Source organism: Mesoplodon bidens (genome assembly GCF_964165515.1).
Source record: "Mesoplodon bidens genome assembly, chromosome: 2".
In the NCBI taxonomy this organism is placed as follows: domain Eukaryota; kingdom Metazoa; phylum Chordata; class Mammalia; order Artiodactyla; family Ziphiidae; genus Mesoplodon; species Mesoplodon bidens.
In genome coordinates this window covers 34,560,854-34,578,847 of record NC_138177.1, presented here as the reverse complement: position 1 = coordinate 34,578,847, position 17,994 = coordinate 34,560,854, and the positions used below count along the sequence as shown (strand labels likewise).

The window sequence follows — 17,994 nt, the reverse complement described above, 5'->3', positions numbered from 1 at the left end:
GTAGTTGTGAGGAAAGTTATAATGTTAACTATTATAACTTATAGGTCAGAAAATTTACTCAATAGCCGACTGGCTTTGGGTAAAGAGAATTTAAAGAATAATATTACTAGGGTTAGTTATTGGTTGCTATGTTCATCTGATAAGATGCTGCAAGAAAAGATGAGCTCAGAAAAGGTTGCTGCTTTGCCAGCAGAATTGACAGGTAATATAGAGCGCTAAAAATTCTAGGACTTGCAGTGAAAAACAAAGCTATTTCTCATCTCCAACAAGCAAAAGATAAAACTGAGTAATGCTTTGTATTAGACAGGCCTTCGAAGACTGAAGTTAAGGCCTAATCTCAGACAAAGACCAAATCAAGGGGTGGACCATTACATCATTTGTTAGGACTTTTAACTGGATTAAAGTGGCACCTAGAAGATCCTTGTAGTTGAACAAAGTGACTCATAGAAAAGAGACTAAGGACTTTATCCCAGAGAAGTCTCATAAGCTCAGAATACCTATAATCAAACTGATTCAGAGAGGCATGTCTTGAAAAGACTGTGACATAGCTCTTGCAATATGGATTTGACTGAAATTAAATATATGCAAAACCAAAAAGTGAGTTCAATTTCCAAAAGTAGCATCAGATTGTGTTAAAAGAGACTTACTGTTAGCAAATTTGGATATTTTTGGATCCCCCATATTCTAAGAGGAGAAAGCAGGCTGATAACGTTACTTAGTTTCCAATAGGAGGATGTTCTCCAGTGCCCTCTTCTTGTGACCCAAGAGGATAATAGAAAAGGAAGGACATCCAAGAAACCAGAACCAAGAGCCATGAAGAAAAACTGACTTGGGACCTATATCTAGGGAGTAATCAAAAGCTATTAAACAAGCAGCACTCCTTATTCTTACAGTATAATTTTTGCCACTTTTCTCAGAGGGATTTCAGAATTGTGGACCAGTGCCAGTTATGTTCCTTTCGTTATTCTCCTTCAAAGGGGATGTTTATTGTAGTTGTCTTGTTTTTACTCTACTTTGCCCATCAGGTGTGTGGAAGGCAGAGAACTTGTGATTTTTAGTACACCAGAGTCCAGACTAAGAGAAGCTACCTTGTAACCTGATGTAAATCATGATGTTCTAGATTTTTAAGCCTGTTGCTATAACTGGATAAGACATTTAGAATGTCTTGGGGTAAGGTGGAATAAATTTGAAATATAACAAACGTTTGTAACCAAAAAGACTGACTGTAAGATATTATTACATGTCCACAGTTCCTTTTACTTTCTCTTCCTTTGCCAGGAGTTCACTATCAGCAGAGTATATTTCCCATTCCTACTAATTTTAAATGGAGCCATGTGATTTGCCTTGACCAATGGAATGTGAGTGTGAGTAACATATGCTACATTTGACCAGAGATTTTGAATGTTCTGGCATGCCTTTTCTGGCTTCTTTGTACCCATGTTATCCACCATGAGAAGAACATACGCTGGGTAGCTACTGACCCTGAAACCCTGAAGCCTGGGTCCTTGAGTGAGAGTCAGCTGGAGTATACCATAACCCAACCCCAAACCTAAGGCAGAACCACTTTAGTCAACTGCAGATGCCTGAGTGAGAAATAAATTTTATTATTATAAGACATTGATATTTGGGGATTATTTGTCATGCAGCATTATCACAGAAAAAACTGCATGGCTGCATCACACCATTTCCTTTCACATCTTTTGCCTTTCCATATGTTTCTATTTATGCTTCAAAATTCACCTCAAGTGGTTACCCCTCTGTAAGATCTTCTCAACGTGATTCGGACAAGTTATTTGCTTTATTCTCTGTGTCCCCAAGTGAGTTAGTTCATATCTTTGTATTATTGGGTTTTTTTTTTTTTTTTTTTTTTGCAGTATGCAGGCCTCTCACTGTTGTGGCCTCTCCCGTTGCGGAGCACAGGCTCCGGACGCACAGGCTCAACAGCCATGGCTCACAGGCCCAGCCGCTCCGCGGCATGTGGGATCTTCCCGGACCGGGGCACGAACCCGTGTCCCCTGCATCGGCAGGCGGACTCTCAACCACTGCGCCACCAGGGAAGCCCCATATCTTTGTATTATTAATCATTGGGTAGAAATTTGATCTTTTACCTCTGTTGCACACACTGTGTTCCTTATTCATTTTTGTAAACTTGACTCATAGTTGGCACACAGAAAATATTATTTTAAGTGAAGAAATAAATAAAGGAACCTGAAGGAGTGATCATAGTTTAGTAACCATGGTGTGAGTTGGGCAAAGAGGCTATTCCGCTTCTGCAGATCCTTGCCATTGGAGGGAGCAGCAAGCTTTTAGATTGAGAAATGGTATGAGGCTCATACAAAAGAAAAAAAAAAAAAAAGCTGGATGAATTTGTTTTTTCATGTGTTGGAATTTGGAGCCCTAGATTCTGTAGCTAAGCTTGGAGAGGTGGGAAGATGCTTCCCATGCATGAAGTATTGTACATTCCTGGGTTAGAACATGTTTTCTTTGGGGGGTTGTTGTGGTTTCTTTCTTTTTCTCTTTTCTTTCCTTTTTATTTTATTCCAGCTTTGGAAGCAACTAATGTTTGCTATAACAATAACAACAACAAAAATATGAGGCTGGCCCACTATGAATCAGGAGACAATTTGTACATGCAACGGGTGTAGGGGGTGGGAGGTGGAGGGAGGGGAGAAGAAAGGAAAAACACAGCTGCCAGGAGCTTAACAGAAGAAAATGCCATGCACAACACGTGGCTGGCACAGTGGGCAGCAACATCTGTTCTCGATAAGGACCCCCGGTGTGTGCTGCTGTGTGTGCACGTGTGTGTTCATGTGCGTGTGTAAGGAAACACCCAGGCTCTGGGCTTCAGGAAGCCTGCTCGTGGCTCCAGGCTCACTAGTCTGAAATGCTGCCCTCAGTGGCGGCCTCTCACCGTGAGTTAGATCTGCAGCCAACTTATTCTTGCGAAGTATGTTGCAGGCTAGAATGGGCTGTGGAAAACAAGCCGGAGAAAAGCCACAGGGGCCTCCTGACCCATTTGAATCTTTCTCCTGCCAAGTCCTCATTATTGATCTTAAATAGGAAGGAAAACAATGTATAAGGCTGAAGAGGCTATGGAGAATCTACTGGGGAAAAGAAAGCTTGCTTAGGATCACTGGGCTAGGGGTGTTGAGACAAGGAAGAGACAATGAGTCTGTTTTCAAAATAGGTACATATGGTTTGGGGATTTTCTGTTTCTCTTTTTGTTGCTGTTGTTGTTTGGCTAAGCATTTAAAGGCTCATTTTCTCTCTTATTCTTGTTACTCTGTTCAATGAAACAGAGGGAAAATAAGATGGAGGCTTTGTATCCTGAATGGATGACGGGCACCCTCTTAAGGGGAGCATCTGAAGGAAGTTTGCCCCAAGCTGATGGGCTGGAGCTGAGATGCTGCCAGCCAGATGCAGATCTGAGCTGTGTTAGCCCCTTAAACAAGGTTCTGCTGCCCAGTTTGGGTGCCTACACCTGGAAAGGTAGATCCAAAGAGACACAAAAACTAGCTCAAAGCTGCAGGCCTGAAAAAAATCACACTGAGTTGAAAGGAGGTAAGCAGAGGCTCTGCTTCTCCTTATTGATTCTTGCTGTAGCTTTATGTGCACACCTCCTAGTAGACATTTGACTTCCTCAGCTGGGACCTCCAGTGAGCAGCACGTAGGATGTGTCCCCTGTCACCGGCACTGTTGCCATGCCTCAGCCTGGCCTTGCTTTGGAAGACTTCTCACACAGGCATGATAATAATGATGATAGTCCTGTACATGTGTAGTATTTTAGTGTCAATCAATGCTTTCGTAAACATCATGTCATTTGAGAGTCAAAAGAACATTCAAAGTCAACCAAAGGAGACATTGTTTTTCCATAGGAGTTAAATGACTTTGATTGAGGTCACATAACTAAGGAGAAGAAAGGCAATATGTGGAACCAAGCTTTCTCTACCCAATGCACAAACAGCCTTCAAAGAGCTCAAGGGAATCTAAATTTCACCACTCAACCCCAAAGTCCCAAAACAGGGCCATGCTTACTGCAGGCTTTACTCAACAAAAAAGAGCATCCAGTAAGAAAAAGACTCTTAAAGGAGTCATAAAGCTCAGGGTCTTTTGGCAATCTTTTTACCCTTTACAAGTTAGCAAAATTTTCCTTTTCTCCATAGTAATCAAGCTGCTACTTAAGATCCTTACCTAGCTGCGAATCTCCTCCCCAGTCTGTGGCAGCCCTTAACTTCCTACCTCATTCATTCACTCAAGACATATTTATTGAACATTTACCCTGTGCCAGTCACTGTACCACTGTACTAAGGATTTGAGGTTTATCAGTGAATAAAATAAACAAAAAGCCCTGCCCTGTAGAGCTTGTATCCCAGTGGGGAAAATAGATACTAAATATAACAAATAATTATTTAGTGAATTAAAAAGTAACAGTCCTATAGAAAATAGGGCAGTGTAAGGGAATGCTGTAAGTTGGAGGATGGGCAGAGAATGAGAGAGGAAGGACAGTTGCAATTTCCAATCAAATGGTCAGAGAAGGGACATTTGGAGAGCTGCGAAAGCCATTGCAAGGACTTTGATTTTTACTCCAAGTGAACTGAGGAATTCTTGGAGGGTTTCAGCAGAAGAGTGCTTGGATTTAGCTTACATTTTAACAGGCCCCTTTGGCTGATGTGTTGAGAATAAACAGTGGTGAGGCAGGGGTAGGAGTGAGACCAGTTGGGAGGCTATTGCAGGAATCCAGGTAGCAGAGGATGATAGCTCAAACCAGGCTGGCAGCAGCTGAGATGCTGAAAAGTGACTGGACTGTGGATGGATTTTCAAGGTAGAGCTAGTAGGATTACCTGATGAATTGGCTGTGGAGGATGAGAGAAAGAGGGGGATTAAGGTGACATCAAGGATTTTGTCCTGAGCAACGGGAAGGATGAACTTGTAATCAACTGAGATGGGAAAGTCTGCACAGAGAAATGAGAAACCGCTGCACGTGAACTCCTTGAATTCTTGAATTCTGTTTGCTACTCTACAAACTTTGTCTCTAGTCATTGTTACTTCCTTCCTACCTGACTCAGAGCCAACGGTATTTGAAATCTTTTCTATCCCCTCTTTACCTTGAGTGTCCAGACTCTTAATCAGATTATTACCCACAGATAATAAATATATTAAAGTTTTATTCATATCAAAAGTCTTTCCATAAACACTGTTTTCCACTTAAGTTACTGTTCATCTCACTCCTTGTACTGGCCAACTTTTGGAAACAATATTTTTATTTGCTGCATCTGCTTTCTTATCTATTTCTCAACCTACTGCCCTCTCCCCTGTTCCACTGTTACCACTGTGTCTGGGATTACAGTGAGTGCTGAAGTTATAAGCCTAATTGTCTCTTGTCAATACTCAACTCCTTTGTCCACTCTGTAGCACTGAACACTATTTACCATCTCTCTCTCCTCTTCCATGGTTTTCCTACAGCCATTGTCTCCTGTATTTCTTTCTACTTTGCTCCTCATTCTCTATCTCCTTGACTAGCTTCACTGCCTCTGTCCTTCCCCTGTATTACTTCCCTCCTCCCAGGTCTTTTATCCTCACCTCTCTCCATTCACATTCCTGGCATGATCACATCCCCTCACCTATCTTTAATTATCATCCATATTTTCCTCACTTCTCAACATAAGTCACGAACTGAGACTGTGCTCCTGAACGCTAGACCTTTTATTTCCAACTCCACTAAACTCAGTCTAAAGCCAAGCTCATTTTTGTCTCCTACAAGCCTGCTTCTTTTTCTTTACAGAGATGAATGGCATTCACTATCCATCCAAACACCAGGGAATTAGATTTAGATCTTCATCTTTCCCATTGGATGGGATTTTAGAATCGATTTTATATCTTAAAAGGAAAGCCCTCAGCAGTGGCTTCTTTCCATCCCTACCTGGCGGGACCGTGTCTGGGCTCTTACCATCTCTCTCTTGAGATACAGGCACTGTCTCCTAACCATTCTCTTCTCTAAGGGCTTCATCTTCACCAATGTATCTCATCTTGTAGCTTCCTAGTGATGCTCCCCAATGCCATCGGAATAAATTTGATAGTCCAAGTATGGCAACATTCAAGGCACTCCCTCATCTAGCCTGAGTCCCTCTAGTCTCAACTGTAGTCTCCACATGGTTCTCCAGACATTCCCTGTGTTTCAGATCCCTGCGCCTTGTGCTCATAACATCTCCTCTGCCCACAGGGCTTTCTACTTTAACGCCAACTAGTGGAACCATTAAATCCTGTATGAGTGCCTCTTTGCTCTGAATTCTTCCCCAAATTGTAGGTCCCCCATCCACCTCCTGCCTGTTCAGTAAGCAAACACAATCACTTTCTTTCCTCTGTTGCCACAGCACTTTGAACTTGCTCCTCCCCGCAAGTTAAGAGTGGATTCCCAGGAGACAGGAGCTTTGTCTTCTTTCCCTTCATATCCCTAGAGTCGTAGACTATACATGGACAATAAATGTATATTCTGTGAATAAGTGCAGCCTTATCTAAAACCTGCACTTTCCTGAGTTAAGCACCTTAAAGAGATTTTTGCTTGACTTTAGGTCAAAATAAGAAGTTAGAAGAGACAGTAGAGGGAAAAAATACCAAAATAAGGAACGTCGTCTCTGTCAGGTGCGTCTGTTTTCTTCCATATAGGCATAAATTCTGTCGAAGGGAGTGGTGAGTAGTAACAGTATAATGACCACTGCACATCTCCTACATTCCAGGCTTAGCACTGGTAAGACATGTGAATTGAATTTGTTTTTATATGTGCTCCCTCTAGAAGCCCCACTGAAACGAGAATAAAAAAGATAAGCAAGGTATGAAATCACAAGTGAAAAGAGAACAGGAGTGACAACAGCCAATGGAGAATTCAACAACATTTAGGAAAGTGGAAAATGCATGGATGAATAGTAGCTGACAGAGCAGGTCTGAGAAAACAGAAACCTAAATGCCTGAAATGTACAGAATACCGGAAAAACTCAAGAATTAGGAGTGTCAGGGACCCCGTGTGTGAGAGGTAGGGAGAGAGAGAGAGAGAGAGAGAGGGAGAGAGAGAGAGGGAGAGAGAGAGAGAGAGTGATTGCGTCAGAGAGCTCAAACCCCCCCTTCTATATTAGGAAGTGAGTAAATAATTCCATAAATGAAAAAAAAAAATCAAGATTGGCACTGGAAGCATTATTAAACAGATGATAGGTGTATAGATACATGTAGTTATAGATATATATTTATAGATGCAATTTCCAGATGAAATAAAAGAAGTGACGAGGAGAAGCAGAAAAGATATGAAAGAGTTGTGTCTGCCAAGAGCGGCTGAGGTTAGCCAGAGAGCGGCAGGCCCTGCCAGTCCTTCAAATAAACCCAGAGGTGCTAACTGGCTTTTTAAACTAGGTACATGTACAGTAGTACTTTTATAGAATTAAAGTTAAGTTTAAAAAATATTACATGAAAATATGGCTAATGAGGGCAGACCTGAGATTTAAACCCATTAGTCAGGGGTTGAAATGTGTATCCTTTCTGCTGTGCCTGCTATTTGCGGCAATTTGCAAATAACTGCAATCAGTTTGGGACAGTCACCCTTTTTTGTCACCATTTCATTATAGGGTTAGTCAGAACATACACACCCACATATGCACATATGCACATATGTATATAGGTATACATATATACTTCATATACTTTTTTTTTTTTTTTTTTGCGTTACGCGGGCCTCTCACTGGTGTGGCCTCTCCCATTGCGGAGCACAGGCTCTGGACGCGCAGGCTCAGCGGCCATGGCTCACGGGCCCAGCCTCTCCGCAGCATGTGGGATCCTCCCGGACCAGGGCACGAACCTGAATCCCCCGCATCGACAGGCGGACTCTCAACCACTGTGCCACCAGGGAAGCCTTATACTTCATATACTTTTAAAAAGTAAGTGTAAGAGACTTAGTAGAGTACTTTGCTATCCCTCAGTCACAATCAACAAGTATTTAATAAAATAATTTCACTTAAAGGAATATCTATTTTAGTAGGATAAATCAGAAATGACTCAAATTATATGAACTTTCTGAAAGGGCTTGTCAATATGACTATTTAATAAAGGCATATGCAAATGACCATGAAGGTAAATGGTAAACTAATCAATGCTTTATGGACTTTAAGAACAGTCTCAGTGAACATATTTGAGTCACACCTAGACCGTATTTAAAACATATTTTAGGAGCACAGTTAGAAATCTTAGTGGAGAAAGGCCTTAGGAGAAGAGGAAAGGGGTAGAGTTACTTACAGATATAATCTGATTATATTTGCTTACTGCTAATTCTTATAATCTCAGCATAATCATTAGGAAGCCAAGTTGAAGAACAGAAGGTAGCATTTCCATAATGCTATTTTTACAGGTGAGTAATATTTCAATTGTCTGCAAAGTTGGGCTAGAAATGAAGAATCAAAAGAACAGAACAATAAGGAAAAGCACAGAGTAAATCAGAAAAAGGGTGTGGTTGGAAGAGAAAAAGGGAAAAACCCATGTCATAAAGAGAATTACAGAGTGAGAAGGTGGCCCACCCAGGAGGCCGGAGAAGACAAAAGAAGCAAAATGCAGCCTGGTAGAAAGCCCACTGGGATGCCACAGTGTGGTTCCCAGGGAGTCTTAAGCCTAAATTCTCATGAATGTTGTTAATCTAGAGGAGGTTTTACAATTTGCATGGTTGTGCTTTTAATGTTTTACTTTTTAAAAAAGCAGGGGAAAAAAAAAACACAATGGTTTTAGCTTTCAGTATGAAAAAACTAGTCCTAATTAACATTTGGAGTCCGATTTTCAGAGATTCCAACTGGAGGATCTAAAGTAGAGCCCTGAACCGAACGGGATTCTGGACAAGCCTAAAGACATGCCCAGATTTCCAGGCCGGTGCAGAGACTGCACAAAACTGGCGGTGAAATTCACAAACAAATCTCAGGAGGATTGGAACTTGGCAGCCAGTGAGCCTGGAAGACAGTTCCCACGTGAGTTAATTTTCATTTTTTCTCTGGATTTTAGCACGTCTAACACATATGTAGATTCAGATTTGTGAGGACCCACACTATCCCTACCAGAAGTGCAGTAGCTGTTCTCATTACTAGCTGCTAAGCCATTATTATTTCCACCCTAATTAACTTCTTGTCACCCATAGATACTAAAGAACTTGGCAAGAATGTCAAAGGAAAGTAAGCCCATACGATCTGTCCTCTGAGAAGCATGGCAAAGAATGATTATAATATCTGATTTGTAAACAGCTAAAATGTGGCAAAGAGAAGTTTAATTGTTGGCTATCTTTTAAATGACAAAATGTAAATGAAAAGGAAATAAGAGAAGTTAAACAACTTCGCAATCTCAGTGCCCAAAGTGATAAAGTTGGGCTGGAACATTTGGTTTTCTATATACAGGTATCATAAAAAAAGATACATTTTTCTCTTTTTAATAAGGAATTTATAAAGACATACTCAGGTGAGAGGGTTTTTTGAAAAGATCAGTAGAAATTCCATCTGGTCACACTTCAAAGATCAAGTTTTGGGCACTTATTAAAAGAAATTTTTGACTATCTAGTGATGAAAAAGGCATTACTAAAGCACAGTAATAGAGGTAAACCTTACAAACAAAAAGGATAAAAGTTTGAGAAAAGAATGGCTGAACAGGTTTCACTGTGAGGCTGAGTGAAATTATATATATTTATATATGACATCTTGTCCTAAAAAACAAGAGGACAAAACCCTAACAGAAATAAAAGCCTTCCTCCAAAAGGGCCACACATCATGCAGAGGCCCATAAAAATCACTCATTTCTCGGGTATTTATCACATGCAGGCTAACCTGTGACCCTCTCCCACCCCCATCTCTGATCATCACATTCAGATCTGCATGCAGGCATTCTGCACCCAAGTATAAAGCGTGTCTCCTAAAATGGGGCATTTTAGTCTGATTCTAGCTCCCCTCTACTCCTTCTGGGTTCAAAGTCTGGGAAAGAAAAAAAGGTACAGTAAAAACTCGATCTTCATGCCATCATTTCCACCTCCTGAATTATATATCGGCCCTCACATCCTAGAGGTACAGCAGTAAACCCAGGCAGTGCCCATGAGTGATCGAGAAGCACATGTCCCAGACACAGCTAACAGGGCTACCATCTGGAATACAAATAATAAAAGGGAGGCAGAGAGAGGTCCAAGACAACACAGAAGAAAGAATCTAAGGAATGATGGAGCAGATGGAATGAATTAGTGATGGAAGCATTGTTGATATCAGCTACTAAATGTGTAAAAACAATACAACTGCCCACCTACATTTAAGTAAATGCAGCCACTTCACTGAAGCTAAATTTGTCCCCAACGCCTCCTCACCCCTGTCTTTCCACTCCCAATTCCCTCCTGTACAAATTCCTATCAAGGCAGTACTCGTTATAGTCATGACACTTAAAAATATCTCTACTGGTTGCCTTCAGAAAACACAAATATATTAACATTTAAATCCATGGAGTGATAGATTTACAAGGAGAGAGAATACCGAACCATCATCTGTGTCTGAGACATCAGAAAATGTTTAACCACATCAGAGAGAAGACAATACACATCCCTTTAAAATGCTCCGAAGACTAATATGCCTTTAAACGGTTCTTTATAAACTTCTATGAAGTTTAACAGTTCCAGGATATTCTCACACAGATTTACTTTAAATAGTTCATTAAGCTTTTTAAGCCCATTATTTTCTGTCCTGTTGTTATTGGGGGATGCTGACTGTTAACTCTTCTCAATATAAAATGTTTACTACATGAAAATACTTACTACATTAATCTTTATCCTTCTCTTTTAGGCTTAAAAATCCCAATTCTTTTTATTTTTCACCAAAGGTACTATTATCAAGCTTTTGATATTATCTTTGTGACCTTCAACACATTCTGTGTTTTCTAATGGATACAGAAGTTGGACCCAGAGAGAAAACAGGATCAGATCAATGGTGAGACTAATGATAGGCAATGAAATACTCGGGTTTTCGGTTGGTCTCACTTACACTTATTGGCAGGTAGCTTGTCATTTTAAGAACATAGGCTACTGTTTACCCACAATGAACCATCATTTAAAAAATTTAACTGTAATTTTAAAACAATTAAGTCTTTTCTGGCTTATAAGAATTTCAGTTTTACCACTGTCTGCCAGATATTTTTACCTCTATCCTTGATCTTTCTAATGTTATTCTATTTCAGGTGATTTCTTCATTTATTCAAGAACTACTGGAAGACCTAAATAGACATTTCTCCAAAGAAGACATACAGATGGCCAAGAAACACATGAAAAGATTCTCAACATCACTAATTATTAGAGAAATGCAAATCAAAACTACAGTGAGGTATCACCTCACACCAGTCAGAATGGTCGTCATCAAAAAATCTACAAACAATAAATGCTGGAGAGGGTGTGGAGGAAAGGGAACCCTCATACACTGTTGGTGGGAATGTAAATTGGTTCAGCCACTATGGAGAACAGTATGGAGGTTCCTTAAAAAACTAAATAGAACTACCATATGACCCAGCAATCCCACTACTGGGCATATACCCAGAGAAAACTATAATTCAAAAAAAACACACATGCACCCCAATGTTCATAGCAACACTATTTACAATAGTCAGGACATGGAAGCAACCTAAATGTCCATTGACAGAGGAATGGATAAAGAAGATGCGGTACATATATACAATGGAATATTACTCAGCCATTAAAAGGAATGAAATTGGGTCATTTGTAGAGACGTGGATGGACCTAAAGTCTCTCATACAGAGTGAAGTAAGTCAGAAAGAGAAACGCAAATATCGTATCATAACGCATATATGTGGAATCTAGAAAAATGATATAGATGATCTTAGCTGCAAAGCAGAAATAGAGACAGAGACGTAGAGAACAAATGTATGGACACCAAGGGGGAAAGGGGTGGGGTGGGAGGAATTGGGAGATGGAGACTGACACATATACATTATTGCCACTATGTATAACTGATGGGAACATGCTGTATAGCACAGGGAGCTAACCTAGTGCACTGTGGTAACATAAATGGGAGGGAAGTCCAAAAGGGAGGGGATATCTGTATGTGTATGGCTGATACATTTTGCTGTGCAGTGGAGGCTAACAGAACATTGTAGAGCAACCAAACTCCAATGAAAATTAATTTTAAAAAAAAGAACCCACTAGATAAATGGTTAACTATTGGTAGATGGAACCTTTTTCTCCAAGATATGATGTGGATGCTATTGCATACAATTATCTTTGAGTGTATTAATTCATTCCTGCCCAGTGCCTCTCAAAGTGCAGTTGAGGACCACCTGCATTAGAAGGACCTAGGGTATTTCTGAAAAAAGCAAATTATTGGATTCCACACAAGACTTGATATGTAAAAATTGGGAGGGAGGGGTAGAACCTAAGAATCTACATTCTAAAAATAAGCACTCCAAGTAATTCTTAAGCACACTTTAAAAACAAAAGCAAACCAAACTGTCAGCAGAGTCCACTGCCCATGTGAAATGAGTAAAGACAAGGTGTGGCCAGAATAAGTCTTGAGTTTTCCACTGGATGGACCATCCCAGTTCAGCACAGTCTACAGTAGTGATCCAACATGTGGTCAACTCCTTAGGTGTCTTCTTCAATTAGGGCTATATAGTTTGGACTAGAATGACACACGTGCTAAATTTAAAAAGTGATTTCTCCTTTATCTCTTTGACCAATCATTCTGTCACAAAACATCACACTGAAAAGGAGAGTATATCCCTTATAAATACAGGACTTAAAGAAGTTTGTCCTAGAAGTCTTCCTAGTAGAAAAACCAAGCTTGCAGGCCCACAGGCTTTATTGTTCAACCCCCTTTTCTTTTAAAATGGTACATGCTACATAGCTTTACTTTCAGTCTTCTGTAAGCTCCTCATTCCTTTGAGCACACCAAAATGATTGGATGGGGACTCCAAAGAGTCTTATTAAGCAATTCTTTACCTAACCTTCCTCCAGATCAGCTTGGCCTCTCACTCTCTTAATGTATATGCACCTACATATGTATCTCCTGCCACTGTCTTAGAATAATAGTGGGAAGAAGCCTTAATTTTTCGGTGAGTAACAGAAGTCACTCAGTATGACTGATAAATGAGATTCAATTAATGTTTACTGAACATTCATACAATAGGCACTTGCTCATCCTTTATCATGTTCTGACTCTCATATCCACCCTTTCTTAGTCTGAGTTCTCTCTTGCCAGCTAGAACCAGGAGGATGGAAGAAAAACCAAAAGCAGAACTGACCTTGGACTTGAAGCCAAGGCAGGACGGTGCCAACAGATTTCCAAAATGCAACCCATCCAGTGAGTAAGAAATCAAAGCTAACCATTAAGGCCACAAATATGAACAGAAAGATCAAAATCTATGAAGAAGGCAAAAATCCCCAGAAACAAGGGATATTTCCAGCTATTCCTGAAAAATCAGCATGACTCACATTCTCCTGAGGTATCACCTCTTCAAAGGCTCCCAAACGACACCCCCCTGGGTGTCGTCCATAGTTTTCTGAGTCAGGTATCTGACGAACAGGTTTAAAAGATAAATTGTATCCACCTGATTTTAAAGCTGAGGAACTTAAATTCAGAGATGTTAACGGACTTGCCCAAGGAAACACGTACTAAGGGATGGAACTGAGGTTCAAGCCTGCCTCCGGACCCCTGACAGCCTTCCTTTGGCTCCCCCGGGTTGCCCCTGTTGCAAAGCTTTCTGATTCTATGCATGACAGGGTTGTAGTTCTCTCCTTCACCTTCTACTCCTTTCCTGCCTTTCCTTCCACTGTGCTACTCCTCAGAAAACTACTATAATCGTTCTCAATTCGAGACTTTCAAAGTCAAAGGTCTACCTTCAACTCTCTCTCCCTGCCTTTAGAGGGGTAGAAGCAGGTGTCATTGAAGAATTAGGCCTGTGTTTTTCAAAGGAATAAAACACATCCTACAACTCAGAAGCTCACAGACTGTAGGAAGGACAGACCTGGCGTATAATCTTGAAATAATGTGATAAGTGAGATGATAGGCATTTACAAGGGTATGTATAAGGATTTATAGGAGAAATAGTAGCATGTTCAGAGAGACTTACTTGAAATACCCAAAAAAATCTTTAAAAGTTTTCTAAGTTTTATTGGAAGCCTCAAGAACATCAATTAACCATGGCCACCTGCAGTATATAATACTCATAAAGATATAAACTGGGTGTGAGTGGACTCTTTCTTGACTCTTAATATGTATATATTGTTTCAATAAGAGCCCATCCTTACATAGTGATGTATATCGTTCCTTAGGCAATACCACTACAAATATGTTATATTATTTGGCAATTTACATAGCACCTTAACATCAGTTATTTCACTTGACTCTCACAGGCGTTTTGAGAGAAAGCCAGATAGATACAACATGTAGCTAAAAGGGTAGACTCAGAATTTGAACCTAATTCTTCTGACATCATTCCACCTCCGTCCTTCCTCCACAGCTGCCCCCACCTGTTTTGTTTTTTTGTTTTTGTTTTTGGAAAAAGCACAACTCTACAAGAACCTGCAAAACGTTAAAGAGAGAATATCAGAAATTGTAATCCAAAATGGGGGGCTGCTGACAAGCACAACAAACTTGTAAGAAATACGTGCTCACAGAAAAAGCAGAACCAAAATGTCGGTCAATGGGCACTCAATTTTAATCACCCTACAGGAAGGAAATTAGTCATTTCTATGCAAAAGGAGGCTGGAAGTGTGGTCTTTAGTTCCAGTGCATTCCCTAGAGAACAAGATGTTCTTAGTTTAATGGAACCTAGGACTGTAGACTTTGTTAGAATTAGTAAATATGACTTTTTGGAAGGAAGGAAGGAAGGAAGGAAGGAAGGAAGGAAGGAAGGAAGGGAGGGAGGAGGGAGGGAAGGGAGGAGGGAGGGAGGGGAGGAAGGGAAGAAGGAAGGAAAAAGAGAAGATAACACATATGATCTGACGGTGTAATGTGTTCATTGACGGAGTGAACACTCACTTTGATTATCACCCCACAAAATGAGGACAACCCTCCCCGCCACCCCCACCCCCCATACTGGGAAAAGAGTGCACTCAATTGGCCAAGCATTGGCAGAATAAGTCTTTGTTTTCTACACAGTTATCATTGACTATTTGTGTGCTTGTCTATAATTTTAATGGGCACAGGTCTGGGATTAGGGTTAACAATTAGGAAACAAATGCAATAGCCCAGGTGAGAGATGTTGAGGCCCCAATGAGGGCAACAGTAGGGATGAGGAGAGCTCCTCATAACCGATTAGATTCAGCAGCTGTCTCCAAGTGATTTGCAAATTGTGGGTGATTTGCAATTTGCAAATTGTCTCCAAGGAATGGTCTGTTCCCCTTTTTTCCTTTGTTCTTTCCCTTTTCCCATCTTCAGAATTTGCATCTAACCACGTTGAGGCCACCCAGCAGCTCTGCCCTGGCTTCTGCTTTTTTTTTTTTTTTTTAGTCACAGAGTGGTTAATAGTGCATAACCACCCTATAAGCATCTACTATGGACCCGGAATGGCATGATGCTTAAACATTTATGTCTATTATCACATTAATCCCTCATCACAACTCCTTAAAATGGCTGTGTTGCCCCCACTTCCTAATACAGATTAAGACACAAAGGCTTAACACCACTCAGCTGACCCAGGATTTGAACCTATATTTGTTTAACTTCAAAACTTCTCCACCAACCAAAGTACCACTCCCTGCCCGTTTGCAACTTACAAAAGAATAGAAAATACAAGGAGTGTCTGGGGCAAGAAGGTGAAACACAAGAACCAACTAGAAAAATAGAATTTAAGGCATGAACGGGTTTGGACTCCAGATACATGGTACACATGTGCTCTTGAGAAAATGGGAGCGTAAGTGACCACGAGAAGATGGCATTATTTACATAAGATGTTTCAGAGGGAACCTTCAGTGCTGTCTCTTAAAGAAAAGTGAGAGGCATAGATAGTGGAGAATTGAAGGCTAAAACTCTGTGGCCAAGGGGATAGGACATAAACAGAGGTGCAGAAGTGACACAACGCAGGCGTGGAGTGGGACAGTGAGGGGATTGGTTTAATGCCTCGGCGTACTGAGACCAATAAAGAATGATGTATTTCACTCTTATGAGGTTGAATGTCTTAAGGGGACATCTTAGAATTCAATTCGCTATTGGAAAGCCAAAAAAGAAAACCCTTTTTAGACACTGGGGTACAAAGTATCAGATTTCTGTGCCACACGTTTTAAAACCTGCTCTCACCCACCTAACCCTCTTCGGTTCATCTTGCATCCAGGTCTGTTTTCTCTCCGTCCGTCTCTGACACTCTTTGGTTCTCCCTAATATATTTAGCTGACTTTTTTCCAGTAAAGAACTGTCTGCCAAGTTGCCCCTACAACAGGCCAGTTTCAGCCGTTCTTGTCCTTTCTTTTCCATCCTCGCCCTCCCTCTCTGCATTTCTTACTACTTATTCCTTCAGAATTGTTTCTACTTCTCCCCATGTGCCCCGCTCTGCACAATTCCTTTTCCCTTTCTACAGGTATTGATTCTTCTTCTTTGTTCCTTCTGTCCACCCCTCTAAGTGTATTTTTTCTCTTCCTAGCCTTTGCTGGGAAACCAGAAGCAAAATCATGTCCTGTCAAATCTTGTCCTACCCAGAGAGTCTCGGGAAATACTGCAGAATAATCAAATGTGAATGAATAATGTAGGCTAAAATTATTCCTAGACAAATAAGCTTCAAATTAGGGATCCATAGTCTAGGAACCTTCTTGTCTGCTCCCATAGTGACCAGAGCGGTGGTTTGCAAACTTAAGCGGTCTTCAGAATCTCCTGGAGCCCTTGTTAAAACACAGATTGCTGATCCCCACCCCCAGAGTCTCTGATTCAGTAAGCCTGGGATGGGGCCTGAGAATGTACATTTTTAACAGGTTCCCAGGTGATGCCACTTGTTCTGGTCCAGGGGCCATGCTTTGAGAAGCCCTGGAGTGTGGGTACCAATAGGTGTGTGGTGGTCAAGCCTCAGCTGTGCGTGATAGCAGTTGGGCAGAGGGGTCGTAAGAGGGAATGAAGGTTTGTTCCCTGTCACACCAACAAAGGGGCTGAAAGAAGCCTGGGAAGCTCTGGATAAGGGAACCAGAGCATGTGCTGGGGTGCAGCACGGAGGGAGGACAAATGGGGAAAGCTCTGTGTTGTAGAAGGCTCTGTGTTGTAACCTCCTGGGAAACACCGAAGCCAGCTCCAAGCCCTGCCATCCACCCTCCCTCTTGTGATCATGCCTGGAAGCCACAGAAGGGAATTCTCAGGATCCCTTTGATCTCGACAAAGTTCTCGAATCCTCTGTCTGTTTATCTCCTTCCTTCCCTGGCCTCCTCGTCCCCCTTGCTACCCCCTGCCCAGTGGATGAGTCACTCACTCCCCTCCCCACCCCACTGCCATCTGTTTTTCTAATGATGGCAGAAGATGAGCTGTTTTGTTGGCCCACACCATAACAAAGCATACTCCATGCTAGCATTTTTCCTGATGCACTCTCAGGATGCTATTTTATTGGTATCATTTTCCCACCCAGTTTTCCCTTTGTCTGAAACCCCACAATTTTCCCCTCTTTGGTCTCATGTAGATCCCAGTTTCCCAGAATTAGATCAAGAGAAACAGGGATACAGGAGAATCCAGGGACTAACAGGCATGTGGGTTGGGTGTGTATGTGGGGGGAGGGTGCTGGAAGTCAAGGGCAAGTTAAACAGCTCTCTCTAGCACACTAGGCACAGCCAGAATTATTGAGCATTGCTGCTAAGTGGCTTAATTACTTCCAGTGAAAGACTTTGATGACAAAGCCTAACTCTAGCCTGAAACAACAGTATTTGTATCTGCTACTGGCTATTCCCAGGGTGAGAGGGCTTAAATGTGTGTATGTGTGTGTGTGTGTGTGTGTGTGTAATATCTCCCATGTCAGGATTCCTGGGTCAATCTCCTT

General features: G+C 41.3%; 1 protein-coding gene across 1 annotated transcript in view; it reads right to left on the bottom strand.

Moving 5' to 3' along the window:
- The window catches only part of PAPPA2 (pappalysin 2), a gene marked incomplete at both ends in the record, with an annotated part of 293,108 nt that overhangs the window by 19,345 nt on the left and 255,769 nt on the right, over positions 1–17,994 (bottom strand). The gene's annotated exons all lie outside the window — the stretch shown is intronic.